Genomic DNA, 14,205 nt, shown 5'->3' with positions numbered 1-14,205 from the left:
GTTATTAAAATGTTATCAATGTGACCACAGCAGTATTACAGTTTTAATGCACATTAAGAAGATGTTTGTGATAAGGTGTTAAGAGTGAGTACCACATTGTTAATATGAGAGATAGGAATGTGAAAATTACAGCATTCTAGAAAAAAAGCATTCATCCTTTTTTTCATACATTTCAATTTGCTGGGAAGGTATTTGGCTGGGAGAATGTTACAAAGTAACCTGGATCGCAACACCGTGCTCTCCCACAGCTTCGTGAGAGTTCTGGGCAGCTCCATACATTGATATTCTCTCTCCCTGGGACTCTCTTCTCCTTGCACAGCACCACCAATCAAGCAGAACAGAACCTCGCGCAGAATTAACCAGTTCATTCTCAAAAAAAACCCGAAACACCTCAAAGTGAACAAATTGAGAAGGCAAATTGCGGTCAAAGAGAGAAATCCAGTCCAGGGTACATTTGTCATTCATATTTCATACTACTTAGGTTGTGCTTCATTTAAAATGCAGTTCTTTGCAAAGAAAATGTACAAGAAAGGAAACGCAGCAGAATAAAAACTATGCAAAGCTGCAGCGCACCATTCAGGATACACAAATTGTCAGTTTTGTCCCATCCCCACTTCTCGGAGGCTTGTCATTGGGTAAAGTTCTTCCATAACACAATGGTAGTGTTAAAAACAGGCAGTCTGTAAACGTGAAACAATTATTTCCATGCACATACCTGATTTTAATCTTAATTTGAAGCAGTATCTAGGAGCCTCTGAGAAAGGAGAAGAGATGTACATGGTTACTGCCATGACTTAACGTGATGTGGAGATGCCGGCGTTGGACTGGGGTGAGCACAGTACGAAGTCTTACAACACCAGGTTAAAGTCCAACAGGTTTGTTTCGATGTCACTAGCTTTCGGAGCGCTGCTCCTTCCTCAGGTGAATGAAGAGGTCTGTTCCAGAAACACATATATAGACAAATTCAAAGATGCCAAACAATGCTTGGAATGCGAGCATTAGCAGGTGATTAAATCTTTACAGATCCAGAGATGGGGTAACCCCAGGTTAAAGAGGTGTGAATTGTACCAAGCCAGGACAGTTGGTAGGATTTCGCAGGCCAGATGGTGGGGGATGAATGTAATGCGACATGAATCCCAGGTCCCGGTTGAGGCCGCACTCATGTGTGCGGAACTTGGCTATAAGTTTCTGCTCGGCGATTCTGCGTTGTCGCGGGTCCTGAAGGCCGCTTTGGAGAACGCTTACCCGGAGATCAGAGGCTGAATGCCCTTGACTGCTGAAGTGTTCCCCGACTGGAAGGGAACATTCCTGCCTGGTGATTGTTGCGCGATGTCCGTTCATTCGTTGTCGCAGCGTCTGCATGGTCTCGCCAATGTACCACGCTTCGGGACATCCTTTCCTGCAGCGTATGAGGTAGACAACGTTGGCCGAGTCGCACGAGTATGTACCGCGTACCTGGTGGGTGGTGTTCTTACGTGTAATAGTGGTATCCATGTCGATGATCTGGCACGTCTTGCAGAGATTGCCATGACAGGGTTGTGTGGTGTCGTGGTCACTGTTCTGAAGACTGGGTAGTTTGCTGCAAACAATGGTTCGTTTGAGGTTGCGCGGTTGTTTGAAGGCAAGTAGTGGGGGTGTGGGGATGACCTTGGCAAGATGTTCATCGTCATCAATGACGTGTTGAAGGCTGTGAAGAAGATGACGTAGTTTCTCCGCTCCGGGGAAGTACTGGACGACGAAGGGTATTCTGTCGGTTGTGTCCCATGTTTGTCCTCTGAGGAGGTTGGTCCGGTTTTTCGCTGTGGCGCGTTGGAACTGTCGATCGATGAGTCGAGTGCCATATCCCATTCGTACGAGGGCATCTTTCAACGTCTGTAGATGTTTGTTACGCTCCTCCTCGTCTGAGCAGATCCTGTGTATATGGAGCGCTTGTCCATAGGGGATGGCTTCTTTAATGTGTTTAGGGTGGAAGCTGGAGAAGTGGAGCATCATGAGGTTATCTGTAGGTTTGCGGTAAAGCGAAGTGCTGAGGTGACCGTCCTTGATGGAGACGAGTGTGTCCAAGAATGCAACTGATTTTGGAGAGTAGTCCATGGTGAGTCTGATGGTTGGATGGAACTTATTAATGTCATCATGTAGTTGTTTCAGTGATTCTTCGCCGTGGGTCCAAAGGAAAAAATGTCATCGATGTATCTGGTGTATAACATCGGTTGAAGGTCCTGTGCGGTGAGTAGGTCCTGTTCAAACTTGTGCATGAAGATGTTGGCGTATTGGGGTGCGAATTTGGTCCCCATGGCTGAGGAAGGAGCAGCGCTCCGAAAGCTAGTGACATCGAAACAAACCTGTTGGACTTTAACCTGGTGTTGTAAGACTTCGTACTGTGCTCACCCCAGTCCAACGCCGGCATCTCCACATCATGGCTACCAACGACACCGCAAACTGCCGGCTCAAAGTGGAGAGGATCTCCAGGAAGATCGCGCATATAGACACTGACATTAAGTTTCTACAAAGATGCAAGAAAGCAGACAAGATCCCGAAAGGGCTACAGATCACAAACCCACTCAAGTCGACCTACAACACAGACTTCGCTGAGAGACTCTGCCGTCGCACCTCTCTCACACTCCTCAACCACCTCGTACACCAGCTCTACAGCAGACGACGCAACCTGGAAACCAAGATAGAGGCCATATTCTCAACTTGCGCTCAGGATGCAGCAGACCAGCTGCGGAACACCGCCAAACAGATGAGACAACAATACTATGCCACCTATATGCATACCAAGAACAGAAAGCTTGAGAAACTTGGCATCACCACCGGCAGCAACCAAGCCACCCCCGGTGTCACAGTAGAAAACAATACAGGGAAATCTATTGTCAACTTGTCAGACTACACCCTTCAACCAGACGAAATCGAAGTCCTCAGCAGAGGGCTTAATTTCTGCACCACCACCAAAATGGACCCCATCAGTCTCGCGGCAGACACGGAGGAATTCATCAGGCGAATGAGGCTCCGGGAATTCTTCCACAGACCCCAAGAGCCAACAGCGAACCCAAGCAGACTACCAATGAACCGGAACAGCAGACCGAGAGATCTGCGGTGCGGCAACCGAAGAGGAAAGAGTCGAATTGGACCCCTCCGGAAGGCCGCTGCCTTAGACTCGACATGTATGCTCAAGCCGTCAGGAGTCGCGTCAATGCCAGATTCATCAGTCGCATTCACAAGACAGCCCCGAACGTCACCCAAGCACAACGCAATGCCATCCGCGCTCTCAAGACCAACCACAGCATCGTCATCAAACCAGCAGACAAGGGGGGGGCCACTGTCGTACTGAACAGAACGGACTACTGCAAAGAAGTATACCGACAACTGAACAACCAAGAACACTACAGACAGTTACCCGCAGATCCGACCAAGGAACACATCCGCCAACTTAACAGACTGATCAAGACCTTGGATCCAGATCTTCAGAGCACCCTACGTGCTCTCATCCCACGTACTCCCCGCATTGGAGATCTCTACTGCCTCCCGAAAATACATAAGGGCAACACACCAGGCCGCCCTATCGTTTCAGGCAATGGGACCCTGTGTGAGAACCTCTCTGGCTACATCGAGGGCATCTTGAAACCCATCGTACAAGGTACACCCAGCTTCTGTCGCGACACGACGGACTTCCTACAGAAACTCAGCACCCATGGACCAGTTGAACCAGGAACATTCCTCGTCACAATGGACGTCTCGGCACTCTACACCAGCATCCCCCATGACGACGGCATTGCTGCAACAGCCTCAGTACTCAACACCGACAACTGCCAATCTCCAGACGCAATTCTGCAACTCATCCGCTTCATTCTGGATCACAGCGTCTTCACCTTCGACAACAAGTTCTTCATCCAGACGCACGGAACAGCCATGGGGGCCAAATTCGCACCCCAATACGCCAACATCTTCATGCACAAGTTTGAACAGGACCTACTCACCGCACAGGACCTTCAACCGATGTTATACACCAGATACATCGATGACATTTTTTTCCTTTGGACCCACGGCGAAGAATCACTGAAACGACTACACGATTACATTAATAAGTTCCATCCCATCAGACTCACCATGGACTACTCTCCAAAATCAGTTGCATTCTTGGACACACTCGTCTCCATCAAGGACGGTCACCTCAGCACTTCGCTTTACCGCAAACCTACGGATAACCTCATGATGCTCCACTTCTCCAGCTTCCACCCTAAACACATTAAAGAAGCCATCCCCTATGGACAAGCGCTCCGTATACACAGGATCTGCTCAGACGAGGAGGAGCGTAACAGACATCTACAGAAGTTGAAAGATGCCCTCGTACGAATGGGATATGGCACTCGACTCATCGATCGACAGTTCCAACGCGCCACAGCGAAAAACCGGACCGACCTCCTCAGAAGACAAACATGGGACACAACCGACAGAATACCCTTCGTCGTCCAGTACTTCCCTGGAGCGGAGAAACTACGTCATCTTCTTCACAGCCTTCAACACGTCATTGATGACGATGAACATCTTGCCAAGGTCATCCCCACACCCCCACTACTTGCCTTCAAACAACCGCGCAACCTCAAACGAACCATTGTTTGCAGCAAACTACCCAGTCTTCAGAACAGTGACCACGACACCACACAACCCTGTCATGGCAATCTCTGCAAGACGTGCCAGATCATCGACATGGATACCACTATTACACGTGAGAACACCACCCACCAGGTACGCGGTACATACTCGTGCGACTCGGCCAACATTGTCTACCTCATACGCTGCAGGAAAGGATGTCCCGAAGCGTGGTACATTGGCGAGACCATGCAGACGCTGCGACAACGAATGAACGGACATCGCGCAACAATCACCAGGCAGGAATGTTCCCTTCCAGTCGGGGAACACTTCAGCAGTCAAGGGCATTCAGCCTCTGATCTCCGGGTAAGCGTTCTCCAAGGCGGCCTTCAGGACCCGCGACAACGCAGAATCGCCGAGCAGAAACTTATAGCCAAGTTCCGCACACATGAGTGCGGCCTCAACCGGGACCTGGGATTCATGTCGCATTACATTCATCCCCCACCATCTGGCCTGTGAAATCCTACCAACTGTCCTGGCTTGGTACAATTCACACCTCTTTAACCTGGGGTTACCCCATCTCTGGATCTGTAAAGATTTAATCACCTGCTAATGCTCGCATTCCAAGCATTGTTTGGCATCTTTGAATTTGTCTATATATGTGTTTCTGGAACAGACCTCTTCATTCACCTGAGGAAGGAGCAGCGCTCCGAAAGCTAGTGACATCGAAACAAACCTGTTGGACTTTAACCTGGTGTTGTAAGACTTCGTACATGACTTAACGTATAAGGGGGCAGCACGGCAGCGCAGTGGTTAGCACCGCTGCCTCACGGCGCCGTGGACTCAGGTTCGATCCCAGCCCCGGGTCACTGTCCGTCTGGAGTTTGCACATTCTCCCTGTGTCTGCTTTGGTCTCACTCCCACAAGATGTGCAGGGTAGGTGGATTGGCCACGCCAAATTGCCCCTTCATTGGAAAAATGTTTTTAAAAACGTGTAGATGTGACAATGGGTTTCCTGCAATGTATGTCACCTCCCTGGCGTGTTCAGAAACAATTTCGGAAAGGCTTTGCAAACATTTTGCATAAAGACAGATCCCATTTAAAATGACTTTGGGCTCAATTCGACATCTCAAGCGAACTGCTCAGTTTTAGGCTGATAAGTCACACAATAATTATTCTTAAAATGCAGTGGCAGAGTTTGTCGAACAAAGTGTTTGCCCATCAACCTTAACATGTTTAAGAATGATCGCCTGACAACTGGCGTGGTGAACACACATAAGCTGTTTGCTTTTAAATTGCTTTTCCCAAAGATACCAATGATTTTACAACGTTTTTTATTGTTGCTGCATCTCACCTGCTGTGGAATAAACTTGTCATTGGTCCTGACGTGAGCTGACATGAAGCAGTACTTCGAGCAGCCAATTCTAGGAACCTCAACCTAGCTGAAAACTCCCCTTTCGATCAGTGAACATTCTTTATTCCTTTTCAAGCTGCACTTGATTTCAACAAGATTTTCTTTCACTATGGTTCTCGGTATTTTTTATATTGGATCTAAATACAAGTCCTATCAACCAATCATTTCATTGCTGTGCCTTCCTCCTCCAAGCGTATCTCCACCAGCCCAGTGTGGGCTCAACTTAATTACTTTGCGTCAATGGTTACTATGCCGTCCCTTTAAGGTCAACCCAATTATTTTCTTCAGTAGTGAGATGTTACTTAGTTACTGTAAATGTCAGTTAGAGGGGTACAACATTCTTTTAGTTAATCATTCACTTTTGATTCGAGTCCTCAGTGACTGTCAGTGCACACAGCTTCGGAAAACAATGCCACCTTACTGAGTTGAGCTACACCAAGAGGTTTTGCCACAGGCTAGTTGATTAACGCTTTGTGATAGGTCCAACATTTGAATAGCAATGTTGCCTCACATGAGGAAATAGGCTCTACACCAGCTTGCTAATGGTTTCAAAGCCACCTTAGAACCCCAAAGAGGCTTCAAGGACATGGCCCTTTCCCTGATCTCCCACCATAAAAATGTCAAAAGCTCCCCCGTGTCCTATCAAAACCAGCAGACACCTGATCACAGAATCACAGAATAATACAATGCGGAAGAGGCCATTCGGCCCATCAAATCTGCACCAACGCGTGAAAGACACCTGACCTGCCTGCCTAATCCCATTTGCCAGCACTTGGCCCATCGCCTTGAATGTTATGACTAGCCAAGTGCTCATCCAGGAACTTTTTAAAGGATGTGAGGCAACCCGCCTCTACCACCCTCCCAGGCAGTGCATTCCAGACCGTCGCCACCCTCTGGGTCAAAATGGCGTTCCTCAAATCCCCCATAAATCTCCTGCCCCTCACCTTGAATTTGTGACCCCTCGTAACTGACCCTTCAATGAAGGGGAACAGCTGCCCCTTATCCACCCTGTCCATGCCCCTCATAATCTTGTACACCTCGATCAGGTCGCCCCTCAGTCTTCTCTGCTCCAGTGAAAACAACCCCAGTATATTCCTACACCGGTCTTCCTCAATCTGGGAAAACGCCAGTAAAACTTCGGAGATTTTTGCCTTTCTGCCTGGAAAACTACAGGCATCGCTTTGTGTTGCAATGCTTGCCTTTCAGCTTGGGTTAACTTGAAGAGTTGGTATTCCTTTCCCTGGCTTTGTATTACAGAAGAGCCTGACCTTTATGCAGCCCCCAAATCAGGAATAGTGACCGCCTTGCCACCTTCTGTGGCGCAGTGATTCTGTCATCCAGAGACCCAGGTTAATGCCCTGTTGGGATATGGGTTCAAATCCCACCAGCTGGTGGACCAGTTAATAAATCTGGAATTTGAAGATCTTCTCAGTCATGGTGACCGTTACGACTATCATCATAGATTATCATAGAATTTACAGTGCAGAAGGAGGCCATTCGGCCCATCGAGTCTGCACCGGCTCTTGGAAAGAGCACCCTACCCAAGGTCAATACCTCCACCCTATCCCCATAACCCCACCCAACACTAAGGGCAATTTTGGACACTAAGGGCAATTTATCATGGCCAATCCACCTAACCTGCACATTTATGGACTGTAGGAGGAAACCGGAGCACCCGGAGGAAACCCACGCACACACGGGGAGGATGTGCAGACTCCGCACAGACAGTGACCCAAGCCGGGAATCGAACCTGGGACCCTGGAGCTATGAAGCAATTGTGCTATCCACAATGCTACCGTGCTGCCATTGATTGTCATAAAGACCCATCTGGTTCATTGATGTCCCTTCAGGGAGCGAAATCTGCCATCCTTACCCTGTCTGGCCTACATGTGACTCCAGACCCACAGCAATATGGTTGACTCTTAACTTCCCTCTGAAATGGTCTAAAGCCGCCAACTTCAAGGACAATCAGGGATGAGCAACACATGCTGGCCTTGCCAGCAGTGCCCACATCCCATGAAGGAAGAAACAAAAAAGCTACAATGTGACGAATGATACGTCCATGGTGAACCGTACATGCACGAGATTCTCATGACTTGAACACCTTCGTGCAGAAATGCCGGGGATTCAGCTCATCATTGGTGGAAAACAGGTGGCAAGCCCGACAGTTTTGTTTGCATGCACTGGCGTTGAAGATTGCCTCCGTGATTGAACACTACTTCATGTGATCAAAGTTTCCATCTGACTGGTGACTCCAAGGCTGCATTTGTGGCACAGCTAGTTGGGCCATTGACTTTACCTTGTACCTAGCTGGGTATAGGGGATAGCATGGACATAGCTGAACTATATTTGTAGCTGGACACGTCTACATATTGCAGAAACAGTTTCTCTGTATTTACCACTTTTAGTTCTTTATATCCGAGACAGGGAATGAAAATTCTGTTTGGTCGATAGCATGATTTTGAGCCACTTATATTGCTGGTTTACCACTGATGTTAGAAAGGGGCATAACGTGTTCCTCTACCTGTCCCTGAAGGGCTTACCTGAACACCTATCACTCCAGAACACCATGTACTGGTGATCCTACGCTCTTTCCAAGCATGTCTCTCTCCTACATTCTTTTTTTCTTTTTTTATTACTTTATCAGAGTTACAAAGCCAGGGCTCAGAGTGTGGTCAGGGGCGAACCCCTAATCCAGCCCCTTGCCTGCTCCAAAAACCAGTTCAAATTCAAACCAATTCATGGTCCCCACAAGGGAGACATACCAGATCTGAGCCAAAAGGCCGAGAAGCGATCTCTCCTACATTCTTGCCACCCACCAGAACTTGTCACCATATCACAGCTTCGAAAAATTAGTTTGTTAAATCATGATATTAATGCTTAGACCTTTGTTCCACATAGCCCATCACTACAAATGTGTTTTCTAGTTTTCCTTTTGGATTTAATTTACTGTCATATCCTCCATCCATATTCTCCTCCGCGGTAACCCCAATGTAGGCTGCCATTTTGAGGTACATCAGTTGACAGAGAATGCAGTCCTCACTTTCTCATGACTAAGTCCTGGTCTAACCACCCTTCACAGAAGATAAAACAAACTACGTTTATAAAGCTACTACACCACTGCCCCACATTAATCCATTCATTACTTTGAGCAAGAAGCTTACATTTTTGATCCAGTACCATCTGGACTTCTTTTTAAATCACAGATCTTCTCGGGAAGTTCTCGGTTTCATAATTGTTCACCAACTGTAGCTCAAACTAGGATGGTAAAGTATATTTCTTAGCACCAAGCAGTCAGCCCACCAAAAAGAAAGCAACAATACGTTTTTCCTTTATTCAAAGAACAGTACAGCACAGGATCGGGCCCTTCGGCCCTCCAAGCCTGCGCCAATCATGAAATGAAAATCGCTTATTGTCACAAGTAGGGTTAAAACGAAGTTACTGTGAAAAGCCCCTCGTCGCCACATTCCGGCACCTGTTCGGGGAGGCTGGTACGGGAATTGAACCCTGCTGCTGGCCTGCCTTGGTCTGCTTTAAAAGCCAGCTCTTTAGCCCTGTCCTGTCTAAACTAAAACCTTCTGCACTTCCGGAGTCCGTATCCCTCTATTCCCATCCTATTCATGTATTCGTCAAGATGCCTCTTAAACATCGCTATCGTATCTGCTTCCATCGCTTCCTCCGGTGAGTGCGTTCCAGGCACTCACCACCCTCTGTGTAAAAAAAACTTCCCTCAAGACATCTCCTCTAAACATTTCCCCCTCGCACCTTAAACTTATGATCACTGGTAATTGACTTTTCCACTCTGTGAAAAAGTGTCTTGACTATCCATGTTCCCTTTGTGCATTATTGCTCTCCTGCAGGTGCTGACTCAGGACACATTGGGATACAGTTCGCTGGGTGTTCCGCTAATCAGTTCGATCCCTGAAAACATGTAAATCTGCTTCCAATATTTCCAATGTCACACAGACCGTCAATCAAAGACATTATGAATAACAGAGAGTCTGTGGTCTCCAAAGGAAAGGGCAAATCGGTCCGATTTATAGAATTAAAGTCGCAATTAGTGGGAGTTTTCTACATCAGGTGCCTGGTTGTTCCCAGCGAAGTCAATGGAAAGGAATTTGAGCACTGGGCGAATTCAGTTGCGGGTTCCATTATTGCCCATTTTCCCGAAGACCAATCAGTGATCGATGGAGACTCAAACTGGCCGAACCCAACCCCAATGAAATAGAAACGTCAAAGAAACAAATGAGAAAATGATCAAAACATCTGGGCATCTTACCTAAACTACAAAAGCCCAGGCCAAGTGCAGATGGGTGATTCATGTAATCTTTCCCATTCCGCCCATCTATATCAAACCGTCATGTATAGTGTGCATTTGGCTTAAACTCAGGGGAGTTGGCAGCAAAATGTTATATAGTCAAAGGTGAGTGACCCTGGTAGCCCTCGGGAATGGGCAATAAATGCTCATCAGTGCCACCCACATCCTGGCATCAAAATATTTTTAAAACTCCAAATCATGGCCTGGATTTTCAGGGAGTCGGGGAGACTCTGTAAAGGGTTGAAGATGGAGGGCGGGTTCTGGATCTGGAAGCCCCACACTAATTCTCAACGTTTCCAGTAGTGACAGCTTTGTGAGAGGGACTGGGGTGTAAACTGCAACTGCGGCACTTAGGAATTATCAGCCAGGCCACTTAAACAGATAAGACAGACCTGGAAGTAGTGATTTGCTCCCTCAAAACTTCCAGAACTCGGAGTATATGTGTTACACGACTTGGTGCTGGAGACATGATGGGGTCTGAAGGACAGAGGTCAATGATTCTCAGCTTTATAATGAGCTGAGTGTAGCAGCAGCTGCCAAACTGAACCTCCCTCAGAGATTCAGGCGTTTGCCCTTGGGGAACAGGGAGTGAGGTGGCTGTGAAAGACCAAAAGGCTCATCCACACGGCCTCCTGCTCATTATTCCTGACTTTTTTAGCAAGTCGGTGACACTACAGACTGTCAGTCTCGCTGGGTTAGCAGTGTGTAGGCCACGAAGGAAGAGGACATGCTGAAATAGCTGCAGGACCTTCACACGTGTCGTCTAAAGCCAGGGTACCCAGGCATGAGGTGGCAAAGCTCAAAGACAGACCAATAAAGAGGAGGAGGGCGAGATGGTACCCTGAACGAAGGCTGTACAGGAACATGTTCAGCATCCTGGACATGAATGAGAAGCAGTGTCGGTGAAGGCTTAGGATGTGTGGGGTGTGGAAAGAGAAATCTGTGTCCTGTTGGAGGTAGGCCTCATGCCTCAAACAACTGGTGCACAGGCCCTTCCAATAGCAGTCACAGTCACCGTGGTCCTCAACTTTCATGCAGCTTGGTACAGTCACTGACACCCTCATTGCCAAAGTAGTGGGAGCAGCAGTCACTAATACCCTCTTTCCTGGGGTAGGGAAGCAGCAGTCACTAATGCCCTGTTTTCAGGGTAGGGGAGCACATGAAATTCCCGACAGATGTGGAGCTCAGAGTCAAAGAGCAATCGCGTTCATGTCAATGGCAGCTTTCCCACAAGCGCAAGATGAAAGAGATTGCACACACATCACCATCAAAGCAACATCGCAGGAGGCACACAGTCATACAAACAGATCATCTCTGTACTCCATCAACATGCAGCTTATGTCCGACCAGAATAAGGTTTTCCTCCATGGCAGTACAAGATTCCCTGGAAGCTGCCATGACTCATTCATGTTGAGAAAGCCCAGCCTGCCACAGCTTTTACAGCCTATATCCCAGGTCTGTGACTGGCTACGGGGCAACAACGTTTACCCGTTGCAGAGGTAGCTGCTTACTCCATTGCGCCAACTGGAAACCGTGCCAGGGCCGGGTCATAACGCCAGTCACCATCATCATCGAGCAGGCTCTTGCCATTTTCAAATTGTGTTTCCAATGCCCAGACCACTAAGGGGTGCGCTGCAATACTCACCTGGCAGAGTATCAAGAATAGTGGTGGCCTGCTACATGCTGCACAATATGATGCAGCGAACAAGTGTAGGACCCAGAGCCTAGTTAAGAAGGCCACACATTGGAGGAGGAGGAGGATGTGGGGGAGGAGGATGATGCGGAGGAGGAGGAGGAGGAAGAGTCTCAGGTGAAGATGGAACCGAGGAGGAGGAGGAGGAGGTGGGGGACAATGGTAGAAATGTTGAGAAGCATGCCCGGGTACCCAGTGCCGTCTCTGCACCCGACACCATAGTCAAAACAAGGACCTAATGCAGAGGTGCTTCGAATAACCAACACTGAAGATCTAGAAGCACCCTTGGGAGATAATGACTGTCAGGCCACTGATATGTAACAACCCCCGAGACCACAGGCTCCTCACCTCTTCCAGGAGATGACCATTCCCCAACAGGAGAGAAAACCTGCAAATGTCTCTTCCGCAGGACGACAAGTCACCAAATCTCTAATCAAAGCCCGACCCCCATGTGCACCTGCGCAGTGCCGGGGGAGACTCAGTATAGACCGGGATGATTGACGGACCAGCAGAAATGCTGCAAATCTAGGTTGTGCAGCATGAATTAACATTTGCGCCACACAAGTGCCAGGCAGCGGCAACCCCCACACACATTGTAATCATCCCTCGCCCCTAAACATCATTTCCTCACACACACATCTCCCAATCCACCTTGCACCCACCCCCCACCCCTCTCCCACACACACAACCCCACTTCTCCGACTTTGGGGCTATTTGCTGGTGAACGTAAAGCAGAGTTGCCAGGCCAGGGTAAGGAGCCTGTACAACAGGCAGACAGGAGCAGAAATACAGCAAAGTCTGAAGCCACCACTCCCATTCCCAGCCCAGCTGCAAGGCCTCCCGGTTTCTCCTGCACCCTGGATACACTCAGCCTCTGCCTGTGCCAAATGCTGCACGAACATCCTGGGCCCACCCGGTGTGATGATAGGTCGACTATCATCTGTATATAATATGAATAGTTCATCATCACTGTAAATTCTATGATCTGCATGTGTATTCGAAGTTATGTTTTACTGTTGTGGTTCTAGCATCCGACCTGCAGATGGGGCGACTACGGAGTCCCAGGACCCGGATGCACCATGTGTTCCTTCAGAAGGGGTTTGGAAGGAGTTGATAGCAGTCGCAGATTAGAGCAGCTCTGTTGTATCTTAGTGTAAGACATTTATTTCCAGCTGTATTCATCTTAGACATTTTAGTTATTTGTTAATGTAGTGTTAGTAATAAATAGCTTTGTTTATAAAACAAAAATGTTCTTTGTTCACATCAGCCCAATCAAGGAACATTACGCTCGGCACTCGCCGTGTTCTGAAGCTCAAGCAGGATGACTGCCTGCCCCACGCTGTTTGGTGGAATGGATCCAGGGCTGTGCTGTCACGGCCTCTGGATTGGGTTGACTCCTCTCCACAGTTAGCATTGCTACTTGGAGGAGGGGGTGCCTGATACCCCAGGTGTGATCTCTGCAACCCCACTGGGAACATTTCCATTTTATTTTCCTTTTTCTCTCGTCCAATCCAATCCAACTATTCCTCTTTCTGCATCTGATTTGACTCACCTGCATCTCTGCATTTCTATTTCTTTGCCAATCCTAATATTTCAGTGGTTGAGTTTGACTCATGGGCTAGTCATTCTTCGAGGTCCCGCATACCCGTTTCACCCGGAAGGGTAAAACATTTGATTGGAATTGCTACGGAAAATTGCGAACTAAATGCTGGTGTTGCTGGAGAACCTTAGAAATAGTGACAATAAAGGTGGAGCTTTACACATTCACAGAATTGTTCCAGCGTAAAAGGAGGTAATTTGGCAGCAGAAAAACCCACATTTTCTCATTCATAAAAGTCCCATGTATGGCAAAGGACTGTCCACGTTCTCTCCGTGTCTGCGTGGGTTTCCTCCGGGTGCTCCGGTTTCCTCCCACCGTCCAAAGACGTGCAGGTTAGGTGGATTGGCCGTGCTAAATTGCACCTTAGTGTCCAAAGGTTAGGTGGGGGTTCAGGGTTAGGGCGGGGGGGGGGTGAACCTAGGTAGGGTGCTCTTTTGGGGGGGTCAGTGCAGATTCAATGGACCGAGTGGCCTCCTTCTGCACTGTAGGGGTTCTATGTATTGAAAAGTTGATCCAGCAAGGGGCTGAAGAGCCCATTTCACCCAACACTATCTTTGTGATCTAAAACATGCCCAGGCCTCCTGCATACG

The 14,205-nt window shown here is 48.2% G+C and overlaps 1 protein-coding gene across 6 annotated transcripts in view; it reads right to left on the bottom strand.

Moving 5' to 3' along the window:
* Positions 1–14,205, bottom strand: part of LOC140385197 (neurocalcin-delta) — a 382,792-nt gene that overhangs the window by 259,010 nt on the left and 109,577 nt on the right. The window contains exon 1 of one of the 6 annotated variants that reach the window (XM_072467087.1): positions 716–736. The exons of the other annotated variants lie outside the window; for them this stretch is intronic. The gene's annotated coding sequence lies outside the window, so the exon portion shown is untranslated. Of the gene's footprint in view, positions 1–715; positions 737–14,205 lie in introns of those variants that run through there. 6 annotated transcript variants of the gene reach the window in all.

This window comes from Scyliorhinus torazame, chromosome 11 (genome assembly GCF_047496885.1).
Source record: "Scyliorhinus torazame isolate Kashiwa2021f chromosome 11, sScyTor2.1, whole genome shotgun sequence".
Lineage (NCBI taxonomy): Eukaryota > Metazoa > Chordata > Chondrichthyes > Carcharhiniformes > Scyliorhinidae > Scyliorhinus > Scyliorhinus torazame.
Note: the sequence above shows the minus strand (reverse complement) of the source record. Positions and strands in the feature narration are given on the sequence as shown.